Raw genomic sequence first — 15857 nt, forward strand, 5'->3', positions numbered from 1 at the left:
TTTTTAAATGTAGCTGTCAACTTTCATGGCTACTTCCGGTTAACATTCTATCCCGTAAACAAAGAGAAGAAAACACATGGAAAATTCTGTTTTGCTCAGAAGGAATGTCTCCCAACTTATTTATATCCATTCTTATCCTTGGCATGTTATTATCACAAAAGTCCTTTCATATCTAGATGGTACCAGATATAGGTAAAAAAGGAAGTTTTCCGTCAATTGCTTATTGAATGTCCCTCCTCAAGCCTCTCTTTAGGCTGGAAGAGGGGATGTTGCATGAGAATTTTGCCTCTGCCAGATCACTCCTGCATTTCTTCTTAGTTAACAGAGAGCTCAGTGACCTGGAGAGAGATAAGATGATAGATATGCAAATAGGCTTTCCCATTCTCAGAACAAGGAGGGCAGCCAATAAGCCAGACATTTCCTCCCCCTTTGAAACCAAATAATACTTTGAATTTAGGGCTAAAGACAAAAACGTCGTAAAAGTATAAGAGTGAAATCATCCTTCCTATTGATTTTTCTCTGTTCCTACTAAATACTTTTTACAGTTTAGAACAAAATTTCTAGTAACAATAACTAATGCCCTGATATGTTATAGCTTCGCAGAAATAGGGAAAGCATGAATTATAAAATTACTGGGGATATAGGCTTCATCTGTACTGACATCCTACCAAGCAAATTGGAAACATATACTACTACCACTAATATTTTGGTTTCATTAATAATATCCAGTAGGAAAGTAGAAGCATTTAGGTCAGCGTTAAACCATTGCACAATGGAAACCTGCTTCCAAACAGCAAGGATTTTTCTACTGACATTTGTTCTTCATCCTCCGGTTATTTTAAGTAAATAAGTTTCACATCGAACTACCTCAGCTACTGTTTAATTTTGAAACATGAAATTATGCACTTTGTAACCAATAAGTTTTTTCATTTAAAATTCCAAAAGGATACTTGGTGCAAAGCAATTTTCAAAAAATTCGTATATGACGTAAGCAACCCAGCCTCAAGAGGTGGTACTTCATTTTGTTTGTTTCTAAGTTCGAGTGCGGGTGAAATCCTCGTTTCCATTCAACACCAAGAGAAGCTGCTCTATATTTGCTTAATTTGCCTTAAACATTCTGTGCTCCTTTCCCAGCTCAATTTTTCCGTTGTTTTTGTTTTAAATCTATCTCTGAAAAGAAAAATGTACCAGGTGGGAGGTGAACAGCCAACTGATGAGAATGGTCCATCATTTCTCGGTGCCCTGTTGTCAACTCTCTGCATGACCTTCCAAGTGTGGGAAATGGCCATTCCTGTGCTTCCCTCTCCCTTGACCGATGCAGAAGTAAGGTCTGAGAGACCCCGTGCGTGTGTTTAGGGAATGGAGTCGACATTCCCCGCCCCCGCCCCCAGTACAAGCTCATTGCCTGGACCTGAATGATAACCTTGGCAGTTCTTGTGCTTTTACTTTGTAAACACTGTACAAATGTATTTGGAATTTTATTTGAAATGAAGAATTAAACTAGTTATTAAATTTTTTTCCTTCCTGTAAATAGATATATTCAAATTCCATGTATCCAAACATTCCTTTAGCGTTCGGATCGTAAGAGTGTCTTTATTGGCTGGAGGCCACTGTCTCCGGACACGGTCTCCACTTACTGTAGTTGAAAGCACAGTGTGTGGAGTATTTGATGTACTGCAGTACCATCGTTATTTTGGTCTGTTAAGTAAGTTGCAATTTGTGATGAAATGAAGTGGACGTAGTGCTTCATAATGAACAGATATCCTTGGTTACATGATTTTTCTTGTAAAACTTTAAAAAAAAGAAGAAAACTTGAAATTTTATATATTTGGATTTTGTAGATTTTTTTTTTTATCTTATTGCAACACAAGGTACCAAAATCATTAAATAAAGTACACTGTGGTCATTTTAACAGAAGTCTGAGTTCCTGATTCTTTCTAAGTCTAAGAAGAGAGCAGGACACTGTGGGTCTAAGATGAGAAAGTAGGAGAAGGCCATGTTCACGGGCATAGTCTCCTGACAATGTGATTTAAACCTGAAAATAAATAGCTGAGTTTTGTCAAATCTGAAATAAATTTAAAATCAAATTATATCAGTTTCTAGGATATGTTTCATTCATTTTATTTCTGAAAAGTGCTAAGGAATGTTTCCCTAGAACCACTATAAAAGCAAAAAGGTGTTTCAGGCCACAGATAGGCTTAAAAATGTAAATCATTTGTTTAAACATTAATAAAAGGAAAAATTGTCAATGAACAAAAGTACTTTTTAAAAAGATGACATTTCTAAGTGCCTGATTTTTTTACAAAATTAGGGTTTATGCTATACATAACTGTATTTCTTAAAATATTCTAATTTTTTAAAGAAATGTTCTATTTTCTGTACAGTTTGGCGAGCGTTCTACTGGTTTATAGAAGCCTTTCTTAAGATGTTTAAAAGGGGCTGTAGCATAAGCTCTGACTATGTGTGTAGAAACTGCTATACATAACAAATAAGAACAAATTTCAAAACTTTTAGAAGGAACAAAAACATGAAAAAAGATTGTCAAGAATTCACTTGTTTCTTTTTTTTTTTATTAGAGTATAGTTGCTTTATAATGTTGAGTTAGTTTCTGCTGTACAGCAAAGTGAGTCAGTTATACATATACATATATCCACTCTTTTTTAGATTTCCTTCCCATTTAGGTCACCACAGAGCATTGAGTTCCCTGTGCTATACAGTAGGTTCTCATTAGTTATCTATTTTATATACAGTAGTGTGTATATGTCGATCCCAATCTCCCAGTTTATCCCTACCTCCCTTCCCCCCTTGGTAACCGTAAGTTTGTTCTCTACATCTGTGACTCTATTTCTGCTTTGCAAATAAGTTCATCTGTACCATTTTTCTAGACTTCACTAATTAGTAGAGAAATGCGAATCAAAACTACAATGAGGTATCGCTTGTTTCTTTTTTAGAGTAATTTATCAGAGTTTTCTTTATTCCTGACTATAGTCGTAACACATGCTAAATGTAAATACTTGATGCCCATCATTTTGAAGTACCTGTTTCCAGTCCTTTTGTAAACATTTGTATTTTTTACATTGTGATTTTAACGACTATTTTTGAAAATCACAACCATTTGACATGCATGGTATTGGGGTTATAAATATGAATAAAACATATTTTCTTCTTAAAGAGTACAGTCTAGTGGGGAAATGAGTCCAGAAACACTAATTATATTATTTGTTAGTAAAAGCAAAAGTAGAGACCTGCCCAGGCTCTTACGGGAGTATCTAGTTCAGGCTGCAGGTGTGCAGGTGGGGAGTCACACCATGGAAGGAGCCTGGATCCCTGAATGAGTGGATGGAGCAGAGTCCCCACCCCACCCTGGCTGAACCAAAATGGACATGAGCAAAACATGAACTACTACTGGGTTGGGCGACTGACATTTGGGGTTGTTTGCTACTTTGTGCTTTTAAGGAGCATTCCATGGACTAGTACAATTAGTTCAGCCATGGGATGATTAATTCAACTCTCTCTACCTGTGGTCCAAAATCAAGGAGAAAAAGAAATGGCTATTTGTCTGTTTTTTTCATATTCTCTACAATGAATGAGTGTTGTTATTATAATCTGAAAACCAATGAAATTTATATTTAAGGGGAGATTTTTTAAAAGGAAAAACACACCATACTCCTGAGTTAGAAAACTTAACTTGGTAAGGAATGCAATTTGTCTCTAATTAATCTAGAAACACAATACAACTCCAAACAAAGCCCCAAAGATATTTTATAAAACTTGACTAAATGATTATAAAGTTTATGGAAGAATAAAAACACTAGAATAACCAAATAGTTTGTTTATAAATGTGTATTGATGGAGGTTTGCCCTCCCAACCTATTATAAGTTACAATAACCATAAGAGTTTACTACCAGCACAAGAATACATTTAAAAGTCCAGAAACAGAATCTGTACCTATAATATAAATGAATTTAATATGTCATCATTTAAAATCAGTAGAAAAAAATGGCCTCTTCAATAGATGGTCTTAGGATAACCAACTCACCACTAGAGACACCTCCTACACAAAAATCAGATTGTATAGATGAAAGATATAATTGTAGAAAAACACAACTATGAAACTAGTATATTAATATCACCTGAGGTGGGAAATATTTTCTAAGTTTTATTCCAAATGAGAGAGAGAGAGATTATAATCAATAAGAAAGTAGGCTACAGTGATGTAGATAAATAGATGATAGATAGATTTCCATTACTTCCCTTAAAGGAGAAATACAAATGTCCAAAACTCAACTGAAAAAAATCTTGAACTTACTAGATTGGAAAAACATCCTACAATGTATACACAGTGATGTTCATAAGAGGAAAAACTGGAAATAACTGAAAAACAAGGAATAAGAAATCAAATAAACTATGGTACATTCTTATCGTGAGACACCCTGTAACAACTAAAAATAATAAATACTCTAAAAGCATCTTTATTGTATTAAATAACAATATTGGGAAAGGTGGGGGAGGGATAAGGTAGGAGTTTGGGATTAACAGACACACACGACTACATATAAAATAGATAACCAACAAGGACCTACTGTATAGCACAGGGAACTATACTCAATATTTTGTAATAACCTGTAAGGGAAAAGAATCTGAAAAAGTATATATATATATATATATAAAACTGAATCACTTTGCTGTACACCTGAAACTAACACAACATTGTAAATCAACTATACTTCAATTTTTTTAAGTTTAAAAAAAATTTTTTTAAACAATATTAATTGTTAAAACTTCATTTTGAAAGTAAAGAACAAAGAAACAAAAGTCTTGGCAAACGATAAACGCAAGTGCAGGAGTGCAATAGAACACGAAGCAAAGGCTGGTCTAACGAGCAAAGAACATTGCAGGGAAGAGAATTGGCCATAGGTGAACAAGCAGCTACCTGACGACAGTCTCGTCTGACACACCAGTTTATCAGTGAGTATGAAATTGGCAGCTATGCTAGGTGTGAATTGAATATATTTGACAGATTTTTGAGAAAGATGTAACCATGGAGGGCAGTGATTGAAAGTTCCTCTGAAGAATTTGTACCTGGAGCTGGTTTATAAAAAGTGATTGGGTTTGGAGAGACTTTAGGAAAAGGCTGTGTTTTTCAGTCAAAGTCCATACGAAAAAAGAGAGGCAACGAGAAATGGCCACCTTGAACACGCGTGCAGGAACCCAGGACAGCTGAAGGGGTCTTGCAAAGAAACCACTTGTGGTTACTCAATAGGCCAAAAGTACCACAGCACCTACTCCATGACAGAGCATCTCAGTGGAGTTTAAGAGAAACAAAAGCCAACAGTTGTCTGAACAGTTTAATTGAGCCAGTGCTGTCTTTAAAACCCTCCTACTCATTTCCAGGCAATTCCCTTGTCTTTTCTCCATGTATGACCAAGCCTGGTCCACCCGGATCCTTCACATAACTGAGGCTCTTGCTGCCTTTCTATCTCACAGACAAAATAATAAACTTAAACTCTGACTCTCCTGAAAATCAACATCTACTGTATTTACAACCATCCCAACTACTGTCTGAAAGAGACATTCCTCCATGTTTTCCCAGGGCTTAAGTCCCACCAGTGTTTTTTAGTTCCATAACTTTTAACTTCACTTATAGGCTACCCCTCTATTTATTCTCCCATGTCTTTCCTACCTTTGCTGAGATCGATTTCATTCTGTCTACCATGGTGCTGTAATCACCCACGCCAAAACGCCAAACCTAGTTGTTTGCCCCTCCTTCCCTCTCTCTCCTTGACTCTTCATCCCGTCTCCTCTTTGTCTTGTGTTCTGTTCTTGAGTGAAGAATTTACAAATTTAACATGATTCATTCGAAAGTGGAAAAGGTGTAAATTCCTTCAGAGTAAGGACCACATCATATTTTGGCTTTGATTGAATGAACAAACGAATATTACTATAGATACATTCATTAAATTATTGGCCCCTAACTTTTCTCATCTAAAGGATGGTGGTTATGATAAAGGTAGAGATACCACATAGAAAGCAGCTAGCCCAGTGGACAGCAATAAATAATAGATGTTACTGCTACTGAATTAACTCTGGGAAATATAAATAAGTAGCCATTCCCAAGTTCAGTGGTCTTTTTGCTCTTCCTACTACTTGACTTTTCGCAGCTGCATTTGACACTGCTGGGCGTTTCCTTCTTAAGACTCACAGGTGTGACTCCCGCCAAGTCTTCTCCACCTTTCTGTGTGGTCCCTTCCTCTCTCTTATGTCTCTTCCTCCTCTTCCCACACTTCACTGTGGTGATTCTTGGGTATCACCGCCTCCTTTCTTGTTCTAATCCAATCCACATAGAAACCAGAACAGTCTTTCTAAAATGCAAATTGGATCAAGCTGTTGCCATTACACTTCAGTAGTTCATCGGTGCCCTTAAAATAACCTTCAAACGCCTATGGCTTAGAAGGCCCTGCATAGTCTAGATGTGGGTAACTCTATCTGGTTCACCCCTTGTGACTCTCTTTCCTGATTGTGTTCTAGCCTCAAGGAAGTTCTTTCACTTTCCCAAACCACTCTCTGCCTGGAGCTCTTCCTGCCCCTTTAACCCTTCCTGCTCCCCAACACCTTTAAGCTCAGCTTCTCTGCACACTCGGTCCAGGGCTGCTAGAGCTCTCAGTGCATCTTTTCCTGCCTCCAGAACATCTGGCCTCAGAATTGTATATTTTTTTGTTACCTCCCCAAAAGTGTTTAAGCACAACAATGTCAGGTACCATATTTGTCTTGGTGACCGCAGCATGCCCGGTGCCTCACAGAGGGCCAGACACATAGGACACAGAGAAATGTCAACACCCAGTTGCTCATTCACGTTTTTATTCTAATCCTGTTTTGGGGATGCTAAAGAGATCATTAGAGCACAGACAGACTGACGAGCATTCAGGTTTCAGCGAATAAGGAATAGAGTCTGGTTTTCACACACACTGGACTCTTTGAGGCTGAGAGTAGCCTCAAACCTGCTCGTCATGGATGAATATTTGCATCTTTGTCAGCTCAGCCTGCTATAACAGAATCCCACAGACTGGGTGGCTTGAACAACAGACCTTTATTCCTCGACAGTTCTGGAAGCCGTAAGTCCAAGGTGCCAGCAGTTTGGATTCCTGGTGAGAAGCCACTTCCTGTACCTCCATGGCTACCCTCTCCCTGGTTGCCCACCTGGCCTTTCCTCAGTCAGAGAGAGAAAGAAATCAGCCTCTCCGGTCTCTTCTTACAAGGGCTCTAATCCCATCTTGAGGACCCCATACTCATGAGCTACCCCATCTCCAAATACCATCACACTAGGGATTAAGGCTTCACTGTATGAATTTTGAGAGAGACATAATTCAGTCCAGAGCAGTCTGTAACAGCCTTCCATCCCCAAATCTGAAAATTGATTCTCTTTTAAATGAACTTATTAAATACATAACATTTTTACAGATTCCTTTAGATGAATACTTCCTTGGGAGCACTGCAGTGATGGGCAGTTGCTGAAAAACTAAAGTCTTTGTTAATTTCTGAGATAATGAATTCAGTTGTTAACCTTGTCTTTAACAAGAAAAGAGATTTAGGGCAATTAGGAAGTAATGAAGTCTTTGCCAAAAGCAGCAATTGATTTTTTTTTTTTTTTAAGCAGGTAAAAGAACGCCCTGGAAATGTCGTAACAGGCACCGGTTCTGTGTTTTGGAGTTGTTGATCCACATACATGTTTTTTTCCCTACACCTTTCCATTCCCAGAACCTACGTGTTTCGGTATCTAGTCAAGGTAACGCAGCCACACGTGGCAAAGAGCAGTTCTTTTACTCTATGTATAAGATGACGCTCATGATTATTTTCAACAGAGACAGATATTCAAGGATATTTTGGAAAATATATTCAAATTGGACTTAGAGAAGATGAATGCTCATTCTTGCCATTCTCCATGCAAAGCAAAGTCGGAGGAAGTGTCAGTTAGGCGGCGGAGCAGGAGCAGGGGCTGGAAACCTAGCGAGATGCTGAGGTTTGCTGCGGCCACTGCGTGGGTGATGATTTCTAATGACAACACACGCAGAGGGGAGTTTCACAGCATTTCATGGGAGGAGTCCCAAGATATCAGTACAACGTCTCTGTGAGGACACCTGATCTCTAGCAGAATACAGCACCTGCTGGCTTCCTCCCAGTCTCACCAAACTTCCTCATCTTGAGCGCGGCCAAACCTGGCCTGTTAATGCCGAAACTCGACTGAGAATTCTGTGCTTCTCAGTAACTGTTATGCCTGAGTTTCTCCCGGCGCCATACCACTTGGTGGGGTGAGGGTGGTCCAAACAAGCTGAAGGTGGGGACGGGGCTGGGCGATAGGGAGAAGACAAGAAAGACAGGAACTCCTCAATGTCTGGTTCAACCTTGTCTCTTTCCCTTCTTCCTTCGTCTTCAAGCCCCCGCCGCCGGCTCTCTTTTGTTGATATGTGTTATCGGCTGAGTCGGGTCCCCTCAAATCCATATGTTGAAGCTCTAACCCCTAGTCCCTCTGAGTGTGGCTGTATTTGGAGACAGAGCCTTTAAAGAGGGGATTATGTTAAAATGAGGTCGTTAGGATGGACGTGAATCCAGCATAAGAAGAGGAAATTTGCACACAAAGAGACACCAGGGATGCACGCACACAGGGGAAGGACCACGTGAAGACACAGCGAGAAGGTGGCCATCTGCCGGCCAAGGAGAGCAGCCTCAGAAGAAACCACACCTGCCAACACCTTGATCTTGGACTTCTAGCCTCCAGAACTGTGAGACAATAAATTCATGTGTTTAAGCCACATAGTGGTGCTTTGTTATAGGAGCAAACTAACACAATATGTTTAATATAATCCTACCATCACACGTAATGCTTTGTTCTATTTTTTTCTATTAAACAGCTTTCAAGCAGTTTGTTTTCAACTAGTTCTCGTGGACCTACTTCATTACAAGCAGAGATAACAGCATATGCAAAGGCCCTGAGGCATAAGGGCCAGCAGGTTCAGGAAACTGCAGGCAGCTCTGTGATACCGTGAGGCAGGGAAACCCCAAAGCCTTTCAATGTGCAAGAGTCTCTAGAAGACCCGAGAGAGAGAAGGGGGGCGGTGGGAGGGGGGGAAGGAAGGAAGGAGAGAAGGAAAGAAGGAAGGAGGGAAGGAAGGAAGGAAAAAGAAAAGAGACAAGGCACTCTGTGTTTGTCCCCCATGCTGTGGACTTACTAGACAGTTTTAGGTAGTTTTAATAAGGTTTCCTGGTTACAGATCTTTCTCCCCCAGGTAAGCTTCAGCCCCCAGACTTGCTCTCAGCACCTGCTACACATCTGCTGATAAACACAGGTAAGAATAGGAGGGAGGATGAATGCTAAATTTGCACATCGGAGAGTCCCGCGAACATAATTGCAGGGCAACTCTAAATGTAAGCAGGTTTACGTTTGCTTTCTTTTGAAGAGAGGGCGTGACGGTGAAGCTCCTTTGGACTGGGTCGCAGAGGACGTTTGCATCTTGTTAGGTCACAGCAGGTGGGGTCCCTCCCTGCCTTAACTTTCAAAAACAACCGATTGTATGAATTAATTCAGAAGTGAAAGAGCCCTAGGAAAGAGTCTTACTAACTAAACATAGGAAAATCAAATCAGGGTAGAATGAAATCGTCTCACAGCGACCTCCTGCAGTAACTAGGTTAGCTGGACCCCTTCCCCAAACCTCTCCCGCTAACCGAGGTGAACCCAGGACTCGCGGCCTCGCTCTGCGCAGACGGGTCCAAGGATGCTCAGGGCACCCAAGCGGGGCCATCAGGCTGCGTCCAACATTATCCAAACTGGCACCTTCTCCTTTGGCCCCGGAGGTTAAGCTGCGAATCAGAAACCCCTGGCAGCTGTGCTCATGGAAGAAATTCAAAGTTCTTAGAAGTGACGTAGAACATTCCGTCAACGCTGAGTCTCCACACGCAGTAAATTCCAAAAATACCTCATTTAACCCTTCCGGGGTAAGTGAGCCCAGGACGCGTCATTAACTAAAATAAAACGCGTTTTCCTGTCTTCCGCGGTCTTCTTCTAGATCCGTCTCGGTGTTTCTATTTTGCTCTTTCTTGCAGCGCTCCCGGGGGCGCGGGGATGCCGGCGGCCGGCCCTGACCATCCAGGCTCCCTGACCATCCGCGGCTCCCCCGGGGGCAACCTGAGCGGGCATCTCCCATCCCACCGTGGACTGGGGTGTCCGCCCCCGCCAAGGCATTGCATCTTCCGCGCCAGGACGCGCGGGGCGCCCGAAGGAGAGGTGGGCGGCGGGTTCGCCAGCCCGGGCGCACGGCCCTCGCCTGCCCCGCCCCAAGGCCACGTGCGCCCAACCGGCTTCCTCCCGGTTCCCCACGCGACCCGCCCGCGGGCAAGGGCATCACAGGTGGCTAAGCCGGGAAGGGAGGGGATGCCAGGTAGAATACTGGATGCCCAGGGCAACTTGAATTTCAGATCATTCTGCAGTATATCTCAGGCAATGTTGGGGACATACTTATACTTTAAAATGATTTACCGTTTATCTGAAGTTCAAGTATAACTGAACATCTTGTTTTTCTGATTTTGTTTCTTTGTTTTTGCTAAATCTGGCCTAGGCGCCAGGGGCTGGGGGTGTGGACGGTACAGAACACATCATGAGCAGCCAGGGGGCCCGTGAGCCGAGGCTGCAAGCCCTGATGCGTGCTCCGTTGTTCCATCAGATTTCAGGTACAAAACACAAATTCAAAGGTAAACTTATTAAGGAAGTCAAAATGGCGACGGCAGAGCTTTAACACCCGCCTGCGCAGGGCCTTTCTGAGTGTGGGACCCTGTGCTCCCTGGGTCACGGGTGCAGGAAGCCTCCCCAGTGAGCCCAGAACTATTTCTGCCTAATCTAGTCTGAGCTGATCTCTGCTACTTGCTCACAAGAGGATTCTGATTAATACACCAAGATTCATATTTGTAAACCAAAAGGCCAAAATTATGCATTTACTATGGCAATGAAACGCAAAATGTACGTTTCATGATAAATTTTTATTCTCTGCTCCTAGGGAAAATATTTCTTCCTAAGTCACCCTGAAACTGTACTGTACATGGAAGATACTGAAAAAGTCTGACTCTTCCTTATTTCTTTCCAGTCTACATGCAGAATATCATCCTCCTGTCTTGACAGTAATAAATGTCATCATTAATTAGACCAAGTTTATTAAATTATATTCATATTACTTCCATGAGAAGTTTTTCATGTGATTTAAAAGGCTTTCTTGGGGCTTCCCTGGTGGCGCAGTGGTTGAGAATCTGCCTGCCAATGCAGGGGACACAGGTTCAAGCCCTAGTCTGGGAAGATCCCACATGCCGCGGAGCAACTAGGCCCGTGAGCCACAATTACTGAGCCTGCACGTCTGGAGCCTGTGCTCCGCAACGAGAGAGGCCGCGATGATGAGAGGCCCGCGCACCGCGATGAAGAGTGGCCCCCACTTGCCGCAACTAGAGAAAGTCCTCGCACAGAAATGAAGACCCAACACAACCATAAATAAATAAATAAATAAAATTAAAAAAAAAAAAAAAAAAAAAAAAAAAGGCTTTCTTCCTAGTCTCATCAGTAACAAGTTATGTCTGAAGGTGGTTTTCCCATTTTCATTTCACTCTCAAGTCCTGAGGGTATACCCTATTTGTAGTTGACATTACTCTTGCACAAACTATAGATTCTACTAAAATTTCATCTTTGCGATTTGAAAGAACTTCCTCCCCCATAGTTCATCCCTTCAGGGATAACTGCTTGAATCAAAAAAAGGAAAATATTGGGCTGAAGTTAGTTATCAACACAAACTTACAACATTAAGTGGCAGATTCTGAAGTGAGCCAAGGGAGATTTTTCCCAGTTCCCCATCCAAGGGAATAGCCTTACTATTTCATAATTGTCCTTCATGGCTTATTTCCATTTTTAAGATGGATTTCCAGACTGTTGAAGTCAATATATCCCCTTCAAATTTATAAAGGATTTCAATATTGCTGACCCTGAGTCTTACTGGTCCCGTAGTAATAATGAGAAAATAGGGCCACTGGGACATGTAGAAGGAGGGGGGAGCTCTCCACTTCCTTGATTTAATTCCCTGGGGCCTGAGGATTGATACTGAAATAATAGGAAACTAATGCCATGAGTTCACAGAATTAATAAACCATCTCCAACAAATTTGATAGCTCTATTTTTAAGATTAACAATATTTGTGAATAACAGGGAAACAACAGATGTTCTCATTTGGAAGTTCTTTAGTGTATCAAATATAATAACTTTAAAAAATTTACTTGTAAAATTATGACATTAATTAATGATTCCATCAGTCATAGAAAGATACTGAAATGATCATGACTATGCCACCAAAACAACTGGATGACTCATTAATTTGAAGAAAAAAATATGGTGGTTTTTGATATGCCATTTCTGGATCATTGTACAGGTTTTTACCAGAGAAGTTCACACCACCCACATCATCATCATCCTTCTCAAATGGTCATTGGTTTGTATTATCCCTCTGTTCCCCTTCCCGCCTGGCTGGACAGCTTCATCAACTAACATTCTCCCTGTTTTTCAGCTGCACTCCATGTATCAGGAAGGGTTAACACAGAGCTGAGCAAATCCAGCTTTCCTTTAAAAGGAGAGAAATCCTGCATCTTAATCAGCTCCGGCTGCTATAACAAAATATCATAGACTGCGTGGCTTACTCAACAGACATTTATTTCTCAGTTTTGGAGGCTGGGAAGTCCAAGATCCATGCGGATTGATTCGATTCCTCGCGAGAGCCCTCTTCTGGTTTGCAGAAACCACTTCTCATTGCGTCCTCCAAGCGGGGGTTGGGGGGTGGGCGGGCAGAGAAAGCTAGTCTCTTCCTCTCCTTACAAGGACACGAATCCCACCATGGGGCCCCACCCTCATGACCTCATCTAACCTAAATCACTTCCCGAAGGCTCCACTTCCCAATACCATCACACTGGGGGTTAAAAGTTTCAACACATAAATTTGTAAGGGACCTGAATGTTCCACCCATAGCAATCTGCAAACTGGAATATGACAGTAAGTAAAATGTGCGGGCATAAATCACAATGCAGGTGAAAGAATTAATTTTTAAAGAAAAATAATTTTTAATTGACCAATCTATATGGAATTCATTAAGAATATGTTATATTAAAAAATACTAAGTACCGTACCAAATGGGGAAGTTGTCTAATAGGATACCAATGATACGGATGCATAAAAAACAAAGATATCAGCTCCAGGCACATCATTAAGTTCTTCCTTCCAAAAATTTTCTAAAATATTTTCGATTAGATATTCTCCTTTCATTTTGAGTTTCAGTTATTTCACAGCATAATCTCATATATAGTTTAGTGATTGTTTAATTAGGAACCACTCCAATTTGAAAAAAAAAAAATCAGTGATGCAAAAAACGTGTACTATCAAAAGTAGTTCATGGAAATGTAAGTCTAAATGTGAAGAAGAAACTAACTCTATAATAGGTAGAGTTCTTAAAACTACAGTTCTTAAAGCTACATGAGCAGCAATATAGTGGAATAAACACAAGATACAGGGTTTCCCTGACTATAGAGCTCTTGGGGAACCTGACAAAGCACTTATAGAAATGATTTCTCCAAAATGACTCTGAATTTCAACCAATCATACTAATGCATGTCTACTGTGCCATTTGGGTCTTGAACATCCCATGCATTACCCAACCATCAGCTTCAAAAGGTGATTGAGCATAAAATCTTCCCAACTCATTCTTCAATAAAGACTCAAATAAAATCTAAAAATTATCATTTTGTTATTGTCCATACCAAAATAACAGTCTTTTCTTTCACAGGAGTGGTTCTTGGCTCTCCTTCCAATTTTATCTTACTTTCCAACCATTTATAAGAAAGGCACAGAATACTTACGTAGGGGAGTTTAAGCATCCCTAGTCAGCAAATATAAGCTTTTAAGACACGTTATCCTCATTTTGTGTTTAGTATTTTTGCACTTTTAATTTATTAATTTGTTAACAGAGATCTCTGCTCTTGTCTTGGGGACTTGACTAAGATTCTAAAAATAAGCTATTTTTTAAATTCTTTTTTTTCCCCTAAGATTAAAACTGTGTTTTATCCAGTGTCGCCAACATGCTTCGTGCTCAATCTCCACACTGTAATACCATGGTATGTCTTATCAAGGCCTGAGTCTGTTTTCCTAAGAATCCTTAATACCAGTCAATGGGTGACAAGCTGAGGGGAAAGGGAAGGCAGGTGGGGGGAGGGAAGAAGGTAGTCCTATTTATGTTATTTCGCTTAATTTTCATTAAAACCCTAAAGGGAAGCTATTGTTAAAAACTTTGTGTACATGGTGAACCCCAGACCCACAGAGGTTCAGCAACCTGGCCAACACCAGGCAGATAAGAAACAGCAGAACCCAAGTTCACATCCAGGGTTGTCTGACTCTAAATACATTCAGTCTACTCCACTTTGCTTCTTCCCATGCACCCACCATTGGTCAAAAATATTGGAGAGTTGGTTGCATCAACCAATCCACAGGACACTGACTTGGGGGCGATGGGAGCACATAATATTTGACAAAAAGGGAAATCTCTCTTTTCAGTTGGGGGCCTACTGGGGAACCCAGTGAGCATCCCAAAACTACTCGACAAGGGGATGCTCTGGAATTGGAAAGGCGCTATGGCACCTGACCTGCCCCAGAGCTCACGCTCCTATAACCTGATCTGGGCCCCTCGATTGATGCTGAAGATCTATTGTCCCAAACTTCTTCCCAAGTGCTCTGTGCCAGGGGCAGCCAGCCCAGGGTTTGCTCTTGCAAGAAACACTTGCTTACGGGGCAGCCCAATTGGACATGTTTGTGTCCCATAATAGTCTACCCGGTCACATTCTACTGGGGCAGGGGACCTCCTCGTGTAATGTTCCAGGCCTTGAACAAAACCCATGTGGTTTCTACCCACAGCACCCACAGTCTGATAGAACACAGAGACAATAAGCACCAAATGCTATAAAAACACACGACGGAGAAACTTAACCTGCAGTGACCTCGTGTTAAGTGGATGAGCTAAGTCAGCCTGTGCTGAGTGATGGCAGCACGACCCCCAAGGAAGCCGCCTCTCAGCGTCCACGGCTGTGTGCAGTCCCCCTACTCATTTGACTCTGGGCTCCGCCACGTGACTACTTTGGCCAACAGGACACTAGTGTGATGAAGCTGAGATGTTCGTGAACATTAGAACTTGTGTCCTTGGGATTTTTCTCCCAGGTTCTTAGAACCCTGAGGAAGAAAGACAAGCTCAACCATGGCTAGTTGTGAATTTTCCACCAACTCTGGCAAGTGGGGGTCTGGCCAATTTACGTGACTTAGAAAAAGTAAAAAAAATATTCATTTCCGTTCATCCCAGCCTTGTGGAACCAATTCATACTTGCCACACTTAACAATCAACTTCCACTTACAATAAATGTCTAATTCCATGAACTAACTTGATTAAATCTGGAATATGTTCTCTGTGTTCTAAAACAGTCTAAATAAAACACAGTCCCTTCTGAAAATGTCAGACTGCCCCGTCTGATCCTGGGATGATGTCAACAATTCTACCAAGAGGTTTATAATTACTTCAGGAGTAAAGCTTCTAATTAGCACCAAACGGTTTCCAACAGCGGCTGGGACATTCACATCAAAGATACAGGAAGCCAAACGGAAGGAAGGGATACAGACAAGGATATATACAAAGGCTCTCTCCACACTTACTCAGCACGTACCATGTCCAGTGTTCCTCTAGTCTCTAAAGAAAAACAAAACTTCTGTATTCCATTTTCCTAGGTTTTGCCCTGTGAGCTTCCTTCAGGG

This window comes from Balaenoptera physalus (assembly GCF_965194825.1).
Source record: "Balaenoptera physalus genome assembly, chromosome: 17".
Lineage (NCBI taxonomy): Eukaryota > Metazoa > Chordata > Mammalia > Artiodactyla > Balaenopteridae > Balaenoptera > Balaenoptera physalus.